At 37.7% G+C, this 18,797-nt stretch overlaps 1 long non-coding RNA gene across 1 annotated transcript; it reads left to right on the top strand.

Moving 5' to 3' along the window:
* Nucleotides 1–456: 456 nt before the first annotated feature.
* On the top strand, nt 457–1,340 carry LOC125228466. The gene is made up of 3 exons (XR_007177286.1): nt 457–518; nt 813–915; nt 1,257–1,340. It is a non-coding gene; the product is annotated as an uncharacterized LOC125228466 (long non-coding RNA).
* The last annotated feature ends 17,457 nt before the right edge of the window (nt 1,341–18,797 follow it).

The raw sequence follows: 18,797 nt of genomic DNA on the forward strand, positions 1-18,797 counted from the left end.
CAGATCCGTTTTTGTTTTCTTTAGCTCATTATTAATTACGTGATCTACAACTAGAATTATTTAAATATTCGCTTTATTTTAATCTGCTTAAACAATACGACAGGCAATTCTGCGCCGACGCCGGTCATGAACCGTCCATATTCGCCATTTTGTCATTTAGCAAACTAAGAAAATGCAAACAAAACATTATTTGCCCTAAACACGCGTTACTTCTAAATAATTTTGTCGACAAAGTGAGCCTGTTTTATCAAATCGAACTCTGAACTGCAATTGCAATGTAATTTTCCGTTAGCGAAAGTGAGGTTACGAAATTGACATGACATTATTGTTGGAAAAAAAAAACGTGAATGCAATGGACATGTGTTTTGTTGTGTTTCTCATCAAGATAATAGAAGAATTTAGTGCTCATACTCATGATCTAATGAGCAAACAGCCCATGCAAAGGATGTCTTATCGGGCTATGCCTCAATTGATAAAGTGAACTAATTGCCTACTTCAAAAGCAGTTTTGCATGAAAGGTAAGCTTTTGTTTTATTATTTGATGTGTTTTCAAACTAGTCGTCGTTTTCGAAACCCAGCAGAACATACTTGCGAACTACAACGACTAGACCGAATATATTGGTGAAATGTTGCTTATTTCATTGTTCTGTCGTCAGATAAGTTAATGATAATAAATTTCCCCACGTTACTCGTACTTTCTGACTTTCACATTGCCTAAGAGGATCTTAAATATTCTAAATGTACGTGAAATAGTCCTGTCAAAATATATTTGCTACTTTCAAAGAGGTTTATATGGTTGTTTGATTTTTCAGTCAACATCTAATTGGAATTTACAATGCCCGATATTTCTACACATCTGCCACAAATTTTATGGAAAACAATATTTATAGAAACTGAACATACCTTGGTTAAACGGTAAGCATTAAAAATATGTTCGACTAATTTATTTGATCTAGGCTACCTAACTGTTCTTGGAAATTGTAACGTTGTTTCCGTACCAACATATAAACTTCTCAATTATTTTTCTGAAGCGCTGGCTTATGGGCTATGGAAAATAATATTTGTAGGACCTCAAATGAATGTCATGGCATTTAAAAATAGGCATTGAATCTTGTCCAAACTTTAATTTTGTATTTTTCAAAGATAAAACTTGACGTCTGATACTTAAATAAAATTATGTAGACTAAAAATCCAGACTTAGCATAGATTTTATTTCTGCTACATTGAGTTTAAACAATGTATGTATTAATTTTCAGTATATGAAATGGGTAACCATCCTCGAAGAACATCAACCAGCTGTCGGCAATGTGCAGGTTGACCGAGGAATTTGTCGGTGTGTCCTTTATGGACTGTACTCCGTCTTTGCACTATTGTCAAGTAAGTACAAGTATTATTGCCACTAAAAAGCTACTTTTTAACTTAATTAACCCTACTTAGTAAGTAAAACGACTCGGCAGGAAATTTTACATTACTTAGAAAAATGGATATGGTCGTTCCTCTTCTTTTTTTTTTCTTAACCATGAATGGCCTAGATAAATATAAACAATCTGAATGATACGTATTTATAAATAAGATTCCTTAAACATACATACACCCTTTTTTTTTTTTTGTAAATTTTGCTGTATACTTTGTATTTTCTGACACAATATTTCTCACGGGCGTGTCTTAGTTCCAAAATTAAGGGACGCGCCCTCGTGAGTAGATAAATGAAATAATATTGAACCCTATTTGGCAGAACCCCACTCTAAACAATACCCTTTTCTTACTCTTCCTATATGAATATTTCTAATGTCTGACTATTTCCTTTCAGTGTACTGAGGACTCACTAATCTGCACTACCAGTAACAAAGTAATCCGACAATCAGACTGGACCCGGTCATGTTAGGTAAGTTTACATACTTAATGCGTACCACATACCACATACTATTTCTGAACCTCAGTAAAATATGGTTTTATAATGATAATAGTGCTTATTATCTATGCTTACTTAACAGGAATATTACAAATTTTCAATCAATTTTCATAAAATTATTTGAGCAATTGTGACAATGAGCAAGCAGTGGTGGAGTTAAGGTAGAGCGCGGTAGAACGACCTCCCAGATGATGGTAATGCTAATAACGACACTGCTGATCAAAGAATCCTAGACGTTTCGTAGGAAATCTAGTGACGATTGTGTAGCTATTTAACATAACTAATAAAATATGTATGTTGGCATATGCCTGATCCGTGAAATATTGCGACAGACTAAGGTTCCGTATAAAATCTGTGTACACAATCTAAGTGAGATAACATGTCATGTGTACCAGTTGAAAATATTGTTCATACATACATACTTGTTTGTACTATAGCAAAAATATATACTTATAGAAAGTTGAAATTCGCACTGTGCATTTAATTTATTGAAATAATTGGCAGATATAGGCTACAGTGACCTCTCACCATCAAGAGGGACATATGCTTGTTTACTACGGATGTAATATGAAAATATATGATGACTTATAAGCTAATGAACTAAATTAGTCCTAACATGATTAATACGTATAATCTAACAGACAGACATTTGTTCTCATAGTGAAAATATTCAGTATAAAGACTTTGTCAATTTATTGTATGATGTATGAAATCCTGTGAGCCAATTTATAGATTATAGAGTTACAACTGAAATGCAAACAAACCATCCATCGAAGGGTGTACTTGTCATAATACCACATGCGTGTAGCTATTCAGCATTCATAGAAAAATGGCGGGACGCCCCATATAATATTGTACTTCAGCGCGACAATGAATAATCGCGCCCCCATAGCCATTAGACTAGAGCCTATCTTCTTGTATTACTAGGTCTTAAATCTAGGGCTTAGGTATCCTAGGTTATCTGAGATAATATAATCTTACATCTAGATTATGATAACGACCTACTTACTGTCCTAACTAGTAGTTATCCTGCCTATAAATGAAATTCTGTATAACAGACGCCTTCCAGGAACATACATAACATCAGAGAGTGTTCATGGACTATATAAGACAGCATCGAAGCTATCCGATCTCCAATGTAAAGCGCAAACGTGATGTTAGCTTTCAAAATAGCCCTGAAGATGGCAGAGCCTGCTATGAAAATGTACTAGACATATAGAGAACCATTTGTTTTAACATGAAATTCTATTGCTATTGTACATAGTTCACACACTTATGTTTCCAATTTCGGTCACTAGGTGGCAAACTCTTCTAAAGTGCTACAGTTCCGCACCTCCGGCCTTTTATTTTTGGTACATGAGTATTTTTTCTATAAGTACCTAGTATTTTACGTACTAGCCCCGCCTATCCCACAGCTAGAAAAACATACATTAAGGCACAGAATAAATAATAGTACTACACATAGGCGCAAGGGAACGTCAAGATGTGCCAATGCCAACAATTGCTACGTAGCAATGCAACCCGAATTGCCTAATCGGGACGATATTTAGTTCAACCACTACGATTATGAGCTAATTTCCTAGAAATAGATTTTGTCTAAGTTTACTACGCTATTTTAATTTTATTACTATGTTTTTTTTTTAGATACCAGTGGAAGGAGATGAACATACAATTGACTCCGCATCGATGCATGACTTCGCTCGGAACGCGGCAAGAATTAACAATGGAAGAAAATACTACAGACGTGTTTATTAACAATAAAGTTATTTTTGGTTTTATGGAATAGCGATTGAATAAAAATATTAGGTATATGAGTTTTATTTAGAGATGAAATAAGTCAAGAAATACAGCACACCCACTCGTTTTCACAGCAACAAATGTAGCCTGGTAAGGCTATTATTTATTTGTAAACCTTGGTATCCAAGATGTGTTCTATAGAGCACATCTTAGATCCCTTGGTCACGTCACCAAATGTAACTAAAACTCCGCTCACCTTACTTATTTACTTACTTGACTAACCATTAGTATAACTAACCCCCCTTTAAATATACCCCGTAAATTTGGCCTTGTGATCGTCTAGTGTGAATAAGTAGAACCCTTCGATGTGAACCGCGATAACCTAGATCCTTTAATGAGTATCAGCTGTATTTTTGACTAATTTTTAAAATTTTATTTATTTATATTTTGGAGAAGAATAAAGGTTATTGTAGCATAATAATATAGTGTTATAGAAGAGTATTTTATCAGATTTAGGCCTAGAAAGTTATATGTGAGAAAATTAATGACGTAATGAAGAAATTTTAAAATAAAAGTTAGTGAGTGAAACATACATGAAATAAATATTAAAAATTATTTTGGAAAACAACCGCTACGCTCTATTAGTGATCCTGGCTTGGGTACGAACTTGCGATGTGGAATAGGACCCCTGACCTGATCAAACCACTTTATCAGGATCCTAAGCAAGTAAGCCTGAAGGGCTATCTATCTACTAACTAACCCCCCCTTTTATTTTGTTTCTTTTCCCCTAGCTAAACCCCCCTTTTCCCCAATACTGCTAATAGACCATAACTTCTCGATCCTTCTAATGTATCATCAAGGCTCCGAGTAGTTGCTACCACTGAGAACGAAGTAAGTAAGTCTAGTAACTCCTTGAAGCTTTTGACTTGTCATCAGTGGACGGCGCTCGCATGCCACTGGGCCCTATAACAAACTTATGCTTTTTATTCCAAAGTATAGTTTGTTTACCTAACCAACTTGATAGAATTTACCTTGAGAAACTAGTTAGCAACACTCACTGGCTCGATGCTACACGAAGAATCAGAAATTGCTACCACAATTATTAATTTCACTCAAATAAATTAAGTAATAAGAGGTTTTATAAATTACCAGTTTTACCACATATATTAAGATAATAAACACCACATTTAAAGTCCATTTAAACCATATAAATAGTAGTAGTTAAATTATTTCTCCACAATACACGTTGACCAATTATATTCCAAGACCAATCATAAAAAAACTCTACTTTCATAGAAATAGTGTGTGACTTTACCCTAGTCCTATCGTTTTCCCTACTCTAGCATATCTGAAACACAGACCATCACTTACCATAGATCTAATGTTCAGAATATGCACAAGTGTATCCCTACCATAAGCTGTACAGTTCAGCCAGCGAAGCTGAGATAGGCAACCTATAGGCTTGAGTTATGATCCCCCCCTCTGCTTTTGCCCGCGGGCTAGGGTAGCAGAGAGTAGATCGCCCTATCCGTGTATATATCCAGTATTCCAGGACACACCAGTACCAGCCACATGGGAGACCCAGCTGCGATCAAACTTTACTTAGATATGGATCAATCACAACCGAAATCCCCAGCGACCAACGCCAGCATGGACCAGAGCACCGAGTAAATAAATATATATATATATAGGACCCCAGCCTCAAATACTGCCGACTTCAGTGAGCAAGGATTACTCCTAATGTCTTTCGTCAATCGTGAAAGTCCTCACTTCCATCTAACAGTTGGACTCTTTGAGACCGGTGAGAAAATACGCTTTTGTAAGTATAGAAAAGCGTCCAAGCCCTCCACTTGGAACAAAAAGACCCCTAAACGCCTCTTATTTGACACCGTAAGGGAAGAAGCGCCTAGCCGGACAACAGTCTGTCACAAACAATGATCTGGCTTATAACTTTCACAAAATAACCCCATAGAAAATTACTAAATCCAATTTTACTGACCAACTAAACAAACGAGTGAAGTTTTCTTTACGTGCTATAATCTAAGCTTAGTTTTGCAAGAATTACTCCCTACAAAACCAAACACAGACTTATCTCCAAGCACCAGCCATACATCGACCCAGTCTTTGTATTGCTTGACGGCACTCATGAAACAAAGCACAGAAAACTTCACTATACACATTAATTTGAATGTAACACCACACTATAAATAGAACACTAAAATAACCCCACAACTGACGGTAAAGCAATTCCACCACAGGTCTAAATTCAACTGTACGACGATATTGTCCCCGCACAATCAAACAAAGACACAATTTCAAAGTTTACAATCACTTAGAATAATTTCCAAGTAAAAACAAACAGAGAAATAATAGCAGAACAACTTCACTCACCAGTATAACACACGAAAGCCAGAGACACTGTTAGTCTTGTGGATATTGTAAGAATGACGCGCGTCGGCTCGCTCCGACCCTTTTATAGATTCTATCTCCGACTTCCGACTTCCGACATCCGACTTCCGACTTCTGACATTCGACTTCCGACTTCTGACATCCGACTTCTGACATTCGACTTCCGACTTCTGACATTCGACTTCCGACTTCTGACATTCGACTTCCGACTTCTGACATCCGACTTCCGACTTCTGACATTCGACTTCCGACTTCTGACATTCGACTTCCGACTTCTGACATCGGACTTCCGACTTCTGACATTCGACTTCCGACTTCTGACATCGGACTTCCGACAAGATGGCTACTCAATCGTGTGCTTTGTTTACTAAGTCTTATGCCCTATGCATTAGAGTTCACGATTAACACACGGATGTTTGCTTATCAACACGTGCCGAGTACACGTGTTTTAGAGAGAGACAGAGCTATTGATATTGATACCTATGTAGTCCAATAGTGGAGCGATTCGCAAATATTTTTACGTAAATATTATTTTGTGGAACATTCTTATTTATTTTGTAAGTAATTTCGCAATGAAATATTTTATCTGTTACTAAATGTTACATTGAATGATATACTCAGGAAGCATAATAACCAATATTAGTCACTATTACCTCTGTGACTCGTAATTGGAACCAAGACATAATATCGGAACGTTACGCAGCTGACAACTGTCAGTGTCAGTATTCCGTCCATGTGAATGTAGTTTGTTGATAAATACGTTTTCCAACCTGTTTTGCATCTAATAATAGTGATTTTATGAGTGAAGACGTGACTAAATATGTGATAAAGCTTCAAAGATATTATTTGTCAAAATATCCAATGAAATCTCAAAGGAAATATGCACCAAAAAGTTGGTCAAGGACAAGTTGATTCGCCGTAAGTTTTTTATGTAATAACGAGTCCATTTCCTCGTCATAGACGCTTGTTCTGTTACAAGGTGCACCCATACCGGACCGGACAATCAAATTGGCAACTTGATCGGCTAATCAATATAATAGCTTTTTCAGTGATTTCGACAGATCAAAAGCTCTGGTAGACCTCTAATTCGAGATAAAATTTTAATTTCAATCCAGCAATAATATTATATGAAAATTATATAGATATTTATGATATACTTGCCAAGGCGTTACGGGTACTTTATTCACATAGATATGTGATAAAATTGGAAGCATAATACACCGACTGGGAATGAACAATTTTTTATAATAAAGACTAGTAAAGTTATCGTCGGACAGAGTATTTTATTTTTTACCTACAGGCTCGGAAACCTTTTTATGCTTTAAAACTAGTGGATAAAAACGCATGTTATCCATCCACTACCTCGAAAATCGTACAAACCAAAATGTGTCCCTCTTATTTGAAACTAATAATATACTTATTGTTGATTTAAACTAGTCTGTTATGTGTACTTTGCAACTTGTCGATATATTGTTATGGACGTATACCCTTCACTATTTTTATTTTGCTGTTCCTGGTAACACTTTACCTGTCGTCATTTGTCAATTTAGTCCGTAGGATTATGGATTTTACTTTAAACGCCGATTGAAAATTGAAACGCAGTCTGGCTCTGTGACGCTAATACGGAAGAGCGATAAACAGATATTCTTGTAAGCGTTTGTGCATTAGACTTCTCCCTGGCCCTGACTTCTCTCTCTCTCTTTCGTCTCTTGCAGAGTCTGTATGAAAGGACGAAAAAAGAAAGCACGACTATTCTCTTTTGTATTGAAACCCATTCATTTCACAATTCTTCTCCTTGCACATGAGGCATGAAGCAAAAATACATTAAGTACCTATCGTACCTACATAGGATATTTAGCTGAAAGATGACTTTCTCTTATAAGTTAGTAATGCTTCATCTGGAAATCCAAACACCTTAAGTTTGAAAAAAAAACATCCCTAACTTTATAATCCTAATCGAAAGATTGAAAAAAAAAAACTTCTTAAATAACACGTGATTAAAAAAGAATGAACACCGTAAAATGTTTGAGTTATATACAACCATTTTATTTAATATTTTGTTAACTTCAGGTTCTTTACATTTAAGGGGTTGAAAGAAAACGAAAATTGGGTGGTGAAATTCTACAACCGTCAACACAAAGTTAACGTAAGGTGACGAACCCAATTATGGACAGTTTAAGAAAAAAAATTCGCCTGTTTTTGATATTTCACTGATAAATGTAAAAATTCTACCGCCAAGCGTGTTAAATCTTGAATGTCCTATCCTTCTTCTACATTTCAAGCGTATTGCAGAATAGATACTCCTATTGGTTTCTTCATAGTTAACAAATTAAAACTAGGTGTTTTTTCTCCAATTATGGACGGCAGTTCTCCAGTAATGGATCCCCCATTATGGACAGTGAAATAAGTTTAAAATTTTACTTTTAAAGCCAACTGATACGCAATGAGTCAATTTTATACACCATAAATACAATTAGTTTGGGTTATTTTAACATAGGATTGTTTCTTGTAAATTTTGGTTTTGTAAATTGTTCCTTGTCCATCATAGGAGGTAGGCAGTTTTTCGGGTCCAGTAATGGACACTTGCAAAATAACGTCATTTCTTTATATCTTTGGAGCAACAAACTAGTATGTTTTATACCTTATCTCATGCTTAATGCAGTAAGTAAAACGCATTCAAGATTACACCGTGCGTTATTTTTTTATTATTTTATACATGAACTCATCTCTCTTAGCAACTTTACTAAGAATTCGTCTTGATATTTTTTTCAGTAAACTGATGAATTTTATCTTGTCTCCAAATCCTTCAGAAATAACCGAATTAATTGAAACTTCAAAATTAAACAGCTCTACAACTCTAGTTTATGGTACATAGCCGTTAGTTTTTAGAAACTTATTTTAGATACTTATTTTTAAGGATTTGTGTTTTTTGTCCATAATGGCATCACCGTCCATAATGGGGTATTTTACCTTATTGCATTCATTTTTAGAGTAGGGATGTATATTATGTGTATATATATACCGATGCACTTTAGTTGTGTTTGTCTACCATCTATTTTCCTCTCTCAGTTATTCTAAGGTTAGCTGGAAGAGATCCCTTAAAGGGATAAGCTCGCCTTTGTACATAACCGTTATAGTTATTCTCTGTACATATGTAATTAATTGTTCTGTGCAATAAAGTGTTTAGGTACTACTACTACTACTACAACGTGCTACATTTCTAGCGGAGTTTAGTCATGACATCAGTCTGCACCATTTTGGGTTGGAACTAATGAGCCCCTTTGAAAATGTAGCAAACGTTAGTCATGTGGCAAAAACCGCACTCATTCTAATAGTTAATAGCCATGATGGCACAAAAAAATGGTTCCGTTTGGTCTGGATGATGGCATTATGCGTCAGCTCAGAAGACCGGAACATAAATAACAATCCTTTCACTGAAGACTTTCTTAAAGCCCCATTTAGATGGTACGAGTTTCTCGCCTCGAACGTACGATTATCGAAGTACGAGAAAAAATATCGTATCATGTAAACTATGTACGATATCGCACGAGAAGGGGCGATAATCGCCTCGATTTTGATATTTGTATGTCTCCGTGTAAACAAAACACATATGCGAGAATCGTATACGAGTTTATACGCTACTCCGTCGAAATGAATTCAGTAGAAATCATGTAAAACATAGTGTTTTTATATTTATAGCTGCCTCTCAGTAACTGCTAAAACCAAAAATAAATTCGGCTTATTAATATTATACAGTTAATGTTTACCTACTGACATTTTACCCCATATATGGGGCAAATTGCCTACTATGATTTAAAAAAAATGTTATTTATATTCTATGTTTAATAATATCCTAAACCTAATCGCAAGTATCGCAACCAAGATTTTATTAGCTAGGTAACGCTACGGTCGAATTCATTATTTTCCCTATTGTATATTATTGAGACCTTCATAAATCATTTATAGTGTTTTTAATATTATTGGGTACTATTCAACTTAAATTAAAATAAATCCAATTAAAATAATCGGACGGGCTGACCTTGGTCCCGTGGCGTAGAGGGCGCTGCCTTATTTGGGATGCAACTTGTGTCAGCACTTACGCTGCATCCCATTTGAGGCAGACTATAGGTTGTGCTGGCTCGGCAGCGGAGTCCGCGGCAAAGGCTAAGCACGCAAAGTACTCCGCGTTGGAATCGGCTTACGACTTTGTGCCGGTGGCGATTGAGACGGCGGGGCCTTGGGGCTCGGAGGCTCGCTCCTTTTTCAAAGAGTTAGGGCGTCGGTTGCGGGAGAGGGGCTGCGATCCTCGTTCTGGGTCGTATCTGGTCCAACAGGTCTCCATTGCCGTCCAGCGGGGTAATGCAGCGGGAATATGGGGACTTTTGAGCCAGGTACGGTCCAGGGAAGAATATTTTAGTTATAATAACGTTTATGACCTACTTGATTTGTATTGATGACCCTTTTGACATAAATTACATAATATAGCATACTTTGACGAAGCCTGCGCTGTGGATGCATTTTGTAAAGTGATGTGTAACATGTTTTTTATTTTTAATGATAATAAATGATTTAATTTGAAATAAATCCAAGGTAAATTATACCCAATATTATAAAAAACCGGCCAAGAGCGTGTCGGGCCACGCTCAGTGTAGGGTTCCGTAGTTTTCCGTATTTTTCTCAAAAACTACTAAACCTATCAAGTTCAAAATAATTTTCCTAGAAAGTCTTTATAAAGTTCTACTTTTGTGATTTTTTTCATATTTTTAGGGTTCCGTAGCCAAAATGGCAAAAACGGAACCCTTATAGTTTCGTCATGTCCGTCTGTCCGTCTGTCCGTCTGTCCGTCTGTCCGTCTGTCACAGCCGATTTACTCGGAAACTATAAGTACTACAGTGATGAAATTTGATGGGAATATGTGTTGTATGAACCGCTACAAAATTATGACACTAAATAGTAAAAAAAAGAATTGGGGGTGGGGCCCCCCATACATGTAACTGAGGGATGAAAATTTTTTTTTCGATGTACATACCCGTGTGGGGTATCAATGGAAAGGTCTTTTAAAATGATATAAAGTTTTCTAAAAAACATTTTTCTTAAAGTGAACGGTTTTTGAGATATCAGCTCTCAAAGTCGTAAAAAGTATGTCCCCCCCCTCTATTTTTATAACTACGGGGTATAAAATTCTAAAAAAAATAGAGGTGATGCATGCTAATTAACTCTTTCAACGATTTTTGGTTTGATCAAAGTATCTCTTATAGTTTTTGAGATAGGTTGATTTAACTGTAATTTTGGTTAAGTTATTGGTTTATTATATTTGCTGCTACGGAACCCTTTGTGCGCGAGCCCGACTCGCACTTGGCCGGTTTTTTGAACATATGGTTCAAAAGTTAGAGGGGGGGGGGGGCGCACTTTTTTTTCCTTTAGGAGCGATTATTTCCGAAAATATTAATATTATCAAAAAACGATCTTAGTAAACCCTTATTCATTTTTAAATACCTATCCAACAATATATCACACGTTGGGGTTGGAATGAAAAAATATATCAGCCCCCACTTTACATGTAGGGGGGGTACCCTAATAAAACATTTTTTTCCATTTTTTATTTTTGCACTTCGTCGGCGTGATTGATATACATGTACCAAATTTCAGCTTTCTAGTGCTAACGGTTACTGAGATTATCCGCGGACGGACGGACGGACGGACGGACGGACAGACAGACATGGCGAAACTATAAGGGTTCCTAGTTGACTACGGAACCCTAAAAAAGCATATACTATATGTGTTTATAATTAATTAATTAGCAACTAAGCACGCAAGTTGACAGGCAAAACTCGTATGAAAATCGGTTCGCTCCGATTCGTGCGATAATCGCACGTTCGAGAAAAAATGTCATACGAGAACCGGTTTAGACGAGTCGAGAAATGTATTTCGCCTGGCGATAATAGCCTGGCGAGTCTCGCATACGATACTCGTATGCGAGTTTTTATTTCTCGCACTAATGTAAACGTTTGGTACGATACTCGCCAGGCGATTATCGCATACGATAATGTCATACGAGTTTCTCGACCAAGACGGGCGAGAAACTCGTACCATCTAAATGGGGCTTTATGGAAATATCTCCCGAAAATTCTACTCTCCGTCTAAACTATTTTGCCTGGCGATAATCGCCTGGCGAGTCTCGCATACGATACTCGTATGAGAGTTTTTATTTCTCGCACTAATGTAAACGTTTTGGTACGATACTCGCCAGGCGATTATCGCATACGATAATGTCATACGAGTTTCTCGACCAAGACGAGCGAGAAACTCGTACCATCTAAATGGGGCTTAAGCCTCTAAATCGACAAATGTCTATCTTGTTGTCATTTTATAATAAGTAAGTACGTTAAGTACTTGACAGTCATCAAACCAAGCGTCACGACAAATGAACAGCCATGCCAAGGAGTTGAAGGAGCGGAATTCCTTGCCGGCGCCTATAATTTAGAGCTCATATAACCCGGCAATCTTCAAATCAAGAGTGAACACTGTGAACAGGCATCTTCTGGGCGAGCTCACTTCATCGTAGGTCACGTCTTTGCCTTTGGCACTAATATGTATTCTGTGCTTTGGCTAGTCTGTGGCCAAGAGTAAGCCTGTTTATTATAATAATAAAAAACAGCTAGGGCCGATCCAGCTTCGGACTCAGGCGGGGTCACGACTCACGAGGGCCTAGGGTCAAGTAGTCAATTTGTATGGCCAACTTAGGCTCCTGAGGGGTCATGATCCACATGAACCTTGCCTCCTACCCCTTGGGTGTTTACTGTTTACACTTAAATCCTTCACTAGGATTCAATAAACCATAACCATTTGACGACCGGTCTGGCGCAGTCGGTAGTGACCCTGCCTGCTACGCCGCGGTCCCGGGTTCGAATCCCGGTAAGGGCATTTATTTGTGTGATGAGCACAGATATTTGTTCCTGAGTCATGGATGTTTTCTATGTATACAAGTATTTATATATTATATATATCGTTGTCTGAGTACCCACAACACAAGCCTTCTTGAGCTTACCGTGGGCCTCAGTCAATCTGTGTAAGAATGTCCTATAATATTTATTTAATATTTATTTATTTATTTATAAACATCCATACATAATACATGTATGGATGTGGTATTAGTAACTTATTGACAATTTACATAATGAACTTACACAATACTTTTAAGCGTCATACACGCTATTGGCTAATACTAGGCCCTTCATGGGACGCCGATTTTTACAAACTTTCCTAAAACTGGATCGACAAACAAATAAGAACACACAAAAGCAAATCTAGTTACTTCCTTCTGAGGTGTTTCTCTTGCGCTATGACATGGGGTTCTTCAAGAAGCAGGTATTTAGGGTTCTCAAAGGTCGGCAACGCATAAGTGGCTCCCATGATGTTGCTTATGTCCATGGGCGGCGATGACTGCTTACCATCAGGCGGCTCGTCTGCTCGTTTGCTGCCTATTTCATAAAAAAAAAAAAACAAATGAAGACCCACTTCATCGCTGTGGCTGTGGCCAATATAAAAGGGATGCTTATGAATAGGTACTGTATCAAATGTATGGTATTAATCATTAGGTGATAAAATACTGGTTTGTACTGGCTTACATGTGAATGGAGTAAGATCAGTATAAGGTTACGTATGTACTCGTAGGTAATAATCAGTCACGAAATAAGAATGTGATACAGATACGCTAGATGGTACAGATATGCTATTACAATACTCAGATAGGAATCGTACCTATTCATTTAATAAATAATAAAAAGTGTAATATGACGTCCATTAACTTCATATCACAACACACGTACCTAGGTCCTGGCCGCCAAGTAGATAGGTACAGTTTGAGTTAAGCAGCAGTGAAATTTTATGGTGGGGTGAGCTTTAGGTATCTATTTATGTAAGGTAAGGTGGGGGAAGATAGGTTGATTAGGTATTTACTTAATCATTTTGAGACAAACTTTACAAACTTATGGACTAAGAGCCCAGAGCCGCCAGACCTTCCTCATTTTCTCAAGGTTGAAACTTTCGGACAGTGTAGAATTCGTAACCGGCGCAAATGGTTAGAAAATGATGATTCCTAACAGTATTTTCTAACAGATATGTACTATTATATATTCTGTGCTGATATATAAAAATTAGCCTTGAGAATGTAAGGAAAGTAAGTGTATTAAAAAAACCTTATTGCAAAAAAATGGCCGACGGGCCGAACTAGGTAATATGCAGACATTAAACGTCGATACAAACTCTACATTATCCCAAAGTTTCATCCCTGAGAATTTAAGGAAGGTCTGGCGGCTCTGGGGCTCTTAGTCCATTAGTTATAGCCGACGAATTTCTACTGCCTACATAAGTGAAAATCCTGGTAAACACAACAAACGAGGGCCAGACGTTCATATGCGCATTGTAATATTATGCCTACTTGAAAAATAAATATTTCATTTTCATTTTCATTTTTCCAGCCCTAGCCCTACACGAAGCGGCGGTTGGCCTTCGCTTTTAGACCCTGTACTTTTGTTGTGTTTGAGCATCATACCGACTTATTGGATGCTTTGGACCTTCGGGCTTACGCGGAGCTCGACCTTCGGTCCTCGTATTAGGAACTTGTAATTGAAAAAAAAACAATAGAACTTAGTTATTAAGGTTAGATTTTTTTTTTTGCTTTTTTTTAGATTTTTAGGGTTCCGTACCTCAAAAGGAAAAAACGGAACCCTTATAGGATCACTTTGTTGTCCGTCTGTCCGTCCGTCCGTCCGTCTGTCAAGACCCTTTTTCTCAGGAACGCGTGGAGGTATGAAGCTGAAATTTATATCAATTACTCAGGTCTACTGTCCCTTGAAGCTGTGAAAAAATCAAACTTCTAAGCCAACGCAATCAAAAGATACAGGGGTAATTCTCAAAATAGTGGCATCGTACCCTGCCATCACGTTTTTGAATATAAAGTATGCGAAATATATAATTTTCACATATAATTAAAATTTTCATAAGTAGGCATTAACGTGACACATCGAGGCCAACACATATTTTTTCTATAAATATAATACTTTTGTAAAAAAAAAATAAAGAAGACCGTTTTCTACTGTACCCTGCCTTGTCACAACGCGACACTGCTCAAGTTTTCGCTCTATAGATTATTAAGTTGCAGTTTTATGATAATAAAATATCGTTTTTTGTAGAGAATAGACTACTATATTCTTAAATATACGTTGCACGGGATGTTTCGATTACTTTTGAACACTAATTTTCACCTTCAAAGCTTGTCCAGCGATATTTTCTCCATATCCTGTGCGTCCGCGGTATTGCACCTCACTCACACACAGAAAGTCTTATTGAGGCCCTAATATACGTAAAACACGTAGCCAGTATGGTTCTAGCCGCCGGTGTAAAGGTTTGTGTGTGAGGTGCTGCGGTCTTGTGGTTAGAAGTTTTCAAAGTGTGACGTCCGGAGTTTGTAACAGGTATGTCCACTTTATTCTGGCATGATTATTTTAAAATATTAATACGGCAGTTTTTTTACCAATAACATTTTAATGTTGTATTGAAGTATAACTATGTATATTAAAATTATGACAGTTGTATTATCAACAGTTTCGGAGATAATATCTAGTTAATCGGATTTTCACTACACCCTGTGTAACTTTATCCTGCCATCACTCTGCAGGGTAAAGTGACTGTTGACAGGATAAAGAAACACAAGTAAAAAAAAGCTATTTTGACATGGTTTTTACTAACTTGCAATGTATGTATGTATGTATGTTTGTATGTATGTTGAGGTCAAATCTTGCAACCCAATTTGAAGCAGAAATATTCAACCGACTGAGCTGAAATTTTGTATACACGCTGCGGATGACGTTCGCATATAAGCGCCGATATGGGGCATTGGGCCCTTCGATATTGGGCAATAGTCTGCTCAGCGCCGAAGCAGTCCCGACGAGGCTAGGAATCATTTTGATAAAATGTTCCTCGGAGTACCAATTTTGGTTTGAATTTAAGGCCAAGTAGGTACTTAATTTGGGGCGTAAGAGGGACCGCCTCACCGCCAATAGGCAAGGCAACATCCCTATCGCTGTTGCATATAGGCATTACAGAACCAGATTGCATTTCGATCGGCGTATAGCGTCAACGATTATCATTTTGGCAAGGTCGGCAGCAATCACTTTCTTCGGGCAGAAGCCAACCTTTCCTTCGAAAACCACGTCATCGGTCGTGGCAAGTAACACCGCAAGCCCAAACAAATTAATGCGCCTAACTGTGAGCTCAGTTGCCACTGTGGCTCTCCTTATTATCCTGGTACTTTCTTCCCCTCACGGCTACTATTGTGTCATCGGCATAACAAATGGTGATCATGCGGAGATGTTGGACTACTCTGATAGCCAAGTCAAAGCCAATGCTCCAGAGCAGGCGCCCAGTACCGACCCCTGTGGAAAACTGTGGGTAGGTTATGATTATTATTATGAATATGCATGTGGGTAAGAAGAAGAATAAAGAAGTCAGTCTTGATTTGAGCACGTAGTCTCATTAACCTGTCCCTATACGTTTATATGGCGCAGCCGGTAGGAACACCACACTCCATTCGTCTTTCTAGGCATCTTCCTCCTGATTCATTGAGCAGTACTCTATCTGCAAAGTAATGCCCTATGGTGAATGATGATCTTCAAATAGAAAGGCGCATCGTGGAAGCAATGCGCCTATTTTATTACCACATAAGGAAGAAAGCCGAAGTAATTGGCAATGTCAAGAGATACTGCGATAGCTCCCTGCCTTTTCTCTGCTACCAGACCGCTGTATTTATGCAGCGCATCAATTGCGTCTATCGCTCCTCCCAGAACCCGATCTCTGATGTTTGGGCACGTGTCTTTCAAAATGCGTGCACAGCAGTAGATGAGACTTACGATGATGCGCTCAACATCGTGCCAGTTTCATCTAGGAGGGCAATGGGACGGTATCCTAAGGGACAGTCAGCTGGACTACCCTTTTTTCAAAAGGCACAGTCTGCCCACCTTCCAACGAGAATTTATACCCTCTCGGAGGCAGTCGTCAATGTGGCCACGTAATCTACTTCCAAGATGCTTAAAGAGCCAAGGCACACCGTCCGGCCCTAGAGTGGCCCTCATTTTAAATACTGACCTCATTATCTCGACCTCTTTTACCAAGGAGACATCAAGGAGACGAACCAACTCTTCCACTGGGGCAGCCATTGCAGGCATTACATGCACAAGTACAACTCACATTGTGAATCATGATATGTGCTTTGTTGTTTTACAAGACTGTGATTGTAGGTACTTATTTATTTATTCTTTATTGCACATCAAAAAGTACAAAATGGTGTACATAATGCCTTAAGGCATTCTCTACCAGTCAAACACTGCAGGCATCGTGACTGAAAATAATAATCAGATATCACTGTACTTCAACTGTTTTGAATAAAAAATAATGGATATTGTTTAAAAAAATACTTTTTTTTGCTTTTGTTTCTACTTAAACAAAAAAAATGAATCCTAACGAAATCATAATAGTCGATATACGTTGAATTATTAGTGGTAAACTTGTTTTTTTATTCAAACTCTCTTTATCCTGCCACGTTTTCCCTGCTACCCTGTCTATTCACTTTCTCCTGTATGTCTAAAATTTCAACTCGCTATAAGTTCTACGTTTTTACGACTATTTCGTTCCCTCCTGCAAATTCCGTATCATTGATGCACTCAAAAACATATTTAAATCCAAAAAGGTACAAAAAACCATTTTCATTTTTTTTCATTCACTCAGGGTAACCTGACGGTGCCACTTTTTTGAGAACGAACCACAGCCGTTTATGCCGCAAATTTTCGACACTTGCAAGGGAATCAAAACCTACAGGGTGCTTCCCGTGAACTCAGAATCTTGAAATTTGGTACGAAGCAACGTCTTATAGCATAGATAAAGGAAAAATTACGAAAACCATAAATTTTTAGTTACATCACATAATATTTTTTTTTTTAATAATTTTAACCTTACTACCCATTTCCTCATAAACGCGTAGAGGTATTAAATTGAAATTCATACCAAATACTCAGGTCTATAATACCTTTAAGCTGTAACAAAATCAAACTTCTATGTCAACGCAATCAAAAGAAACAGCAATTTAAGCTGCATATTTTGAAACTCGCAAGTACTCGCAAGGGAATCAAAACCTAAAGGGTACTTCCAGTCGACCTAGAATCTTGAAATTTGGCATGAAGCAACGTTTTATAGCACACATAAAGGAAAAATTCCGAAAACCTTAAATTTTTAGTTACGAAAAAAAAAACGAACTGAACGAACTTTGTAAACCTTGCAGGTTTGTACGGAACCCTCGGTGCGCGAGTCCGACTCGCACTTGGCCGGTTTTTTTAAGTTATACCCACTTGAGAAGTGAGTCACTCAAATAAGTTATTTTACTTAGTATTTAATAATGTCGTACATGCACGGTGCTTTCTTCCAGTAATGATAATGCACTTTAGGCACAGTATAATAAAGAGTACTGTCGTACAGTATGGCCACTTCCGCTCCCCGCTGAAAGTGCTCTCGGTTACCGCCTGTCAAAAACGCGAACAGTCGACCTGTCATATTTCACTCATACAAGCATAGTACGCGTTTACCTGCACGAGCTTAGGCTGTGTGCTAGGAACGCGTCTCTTTCATATATTTGATCGCCAGTGTCCGAGGTGTGCTAGGTGTGGAGTGGACGTGAGTTACTAATACG

The sequence above is a fragment of the Leguminivora glycinivorella genome, chromosome 8 (assembly GCF_023078275.1).
Source record: "Leguminivora glycinivorella isolate SPB_JAAS2020 chromosome 8, LegGlyc_1.1, whole genome shotgun sequence".
NCBI classification, from domain to species: Eukaryota; Metazoa; Arthropoda; class Insecta; order Lepidoptera; family Tortricidae; genus Leguminivora; species Leguminivora glycinivorella.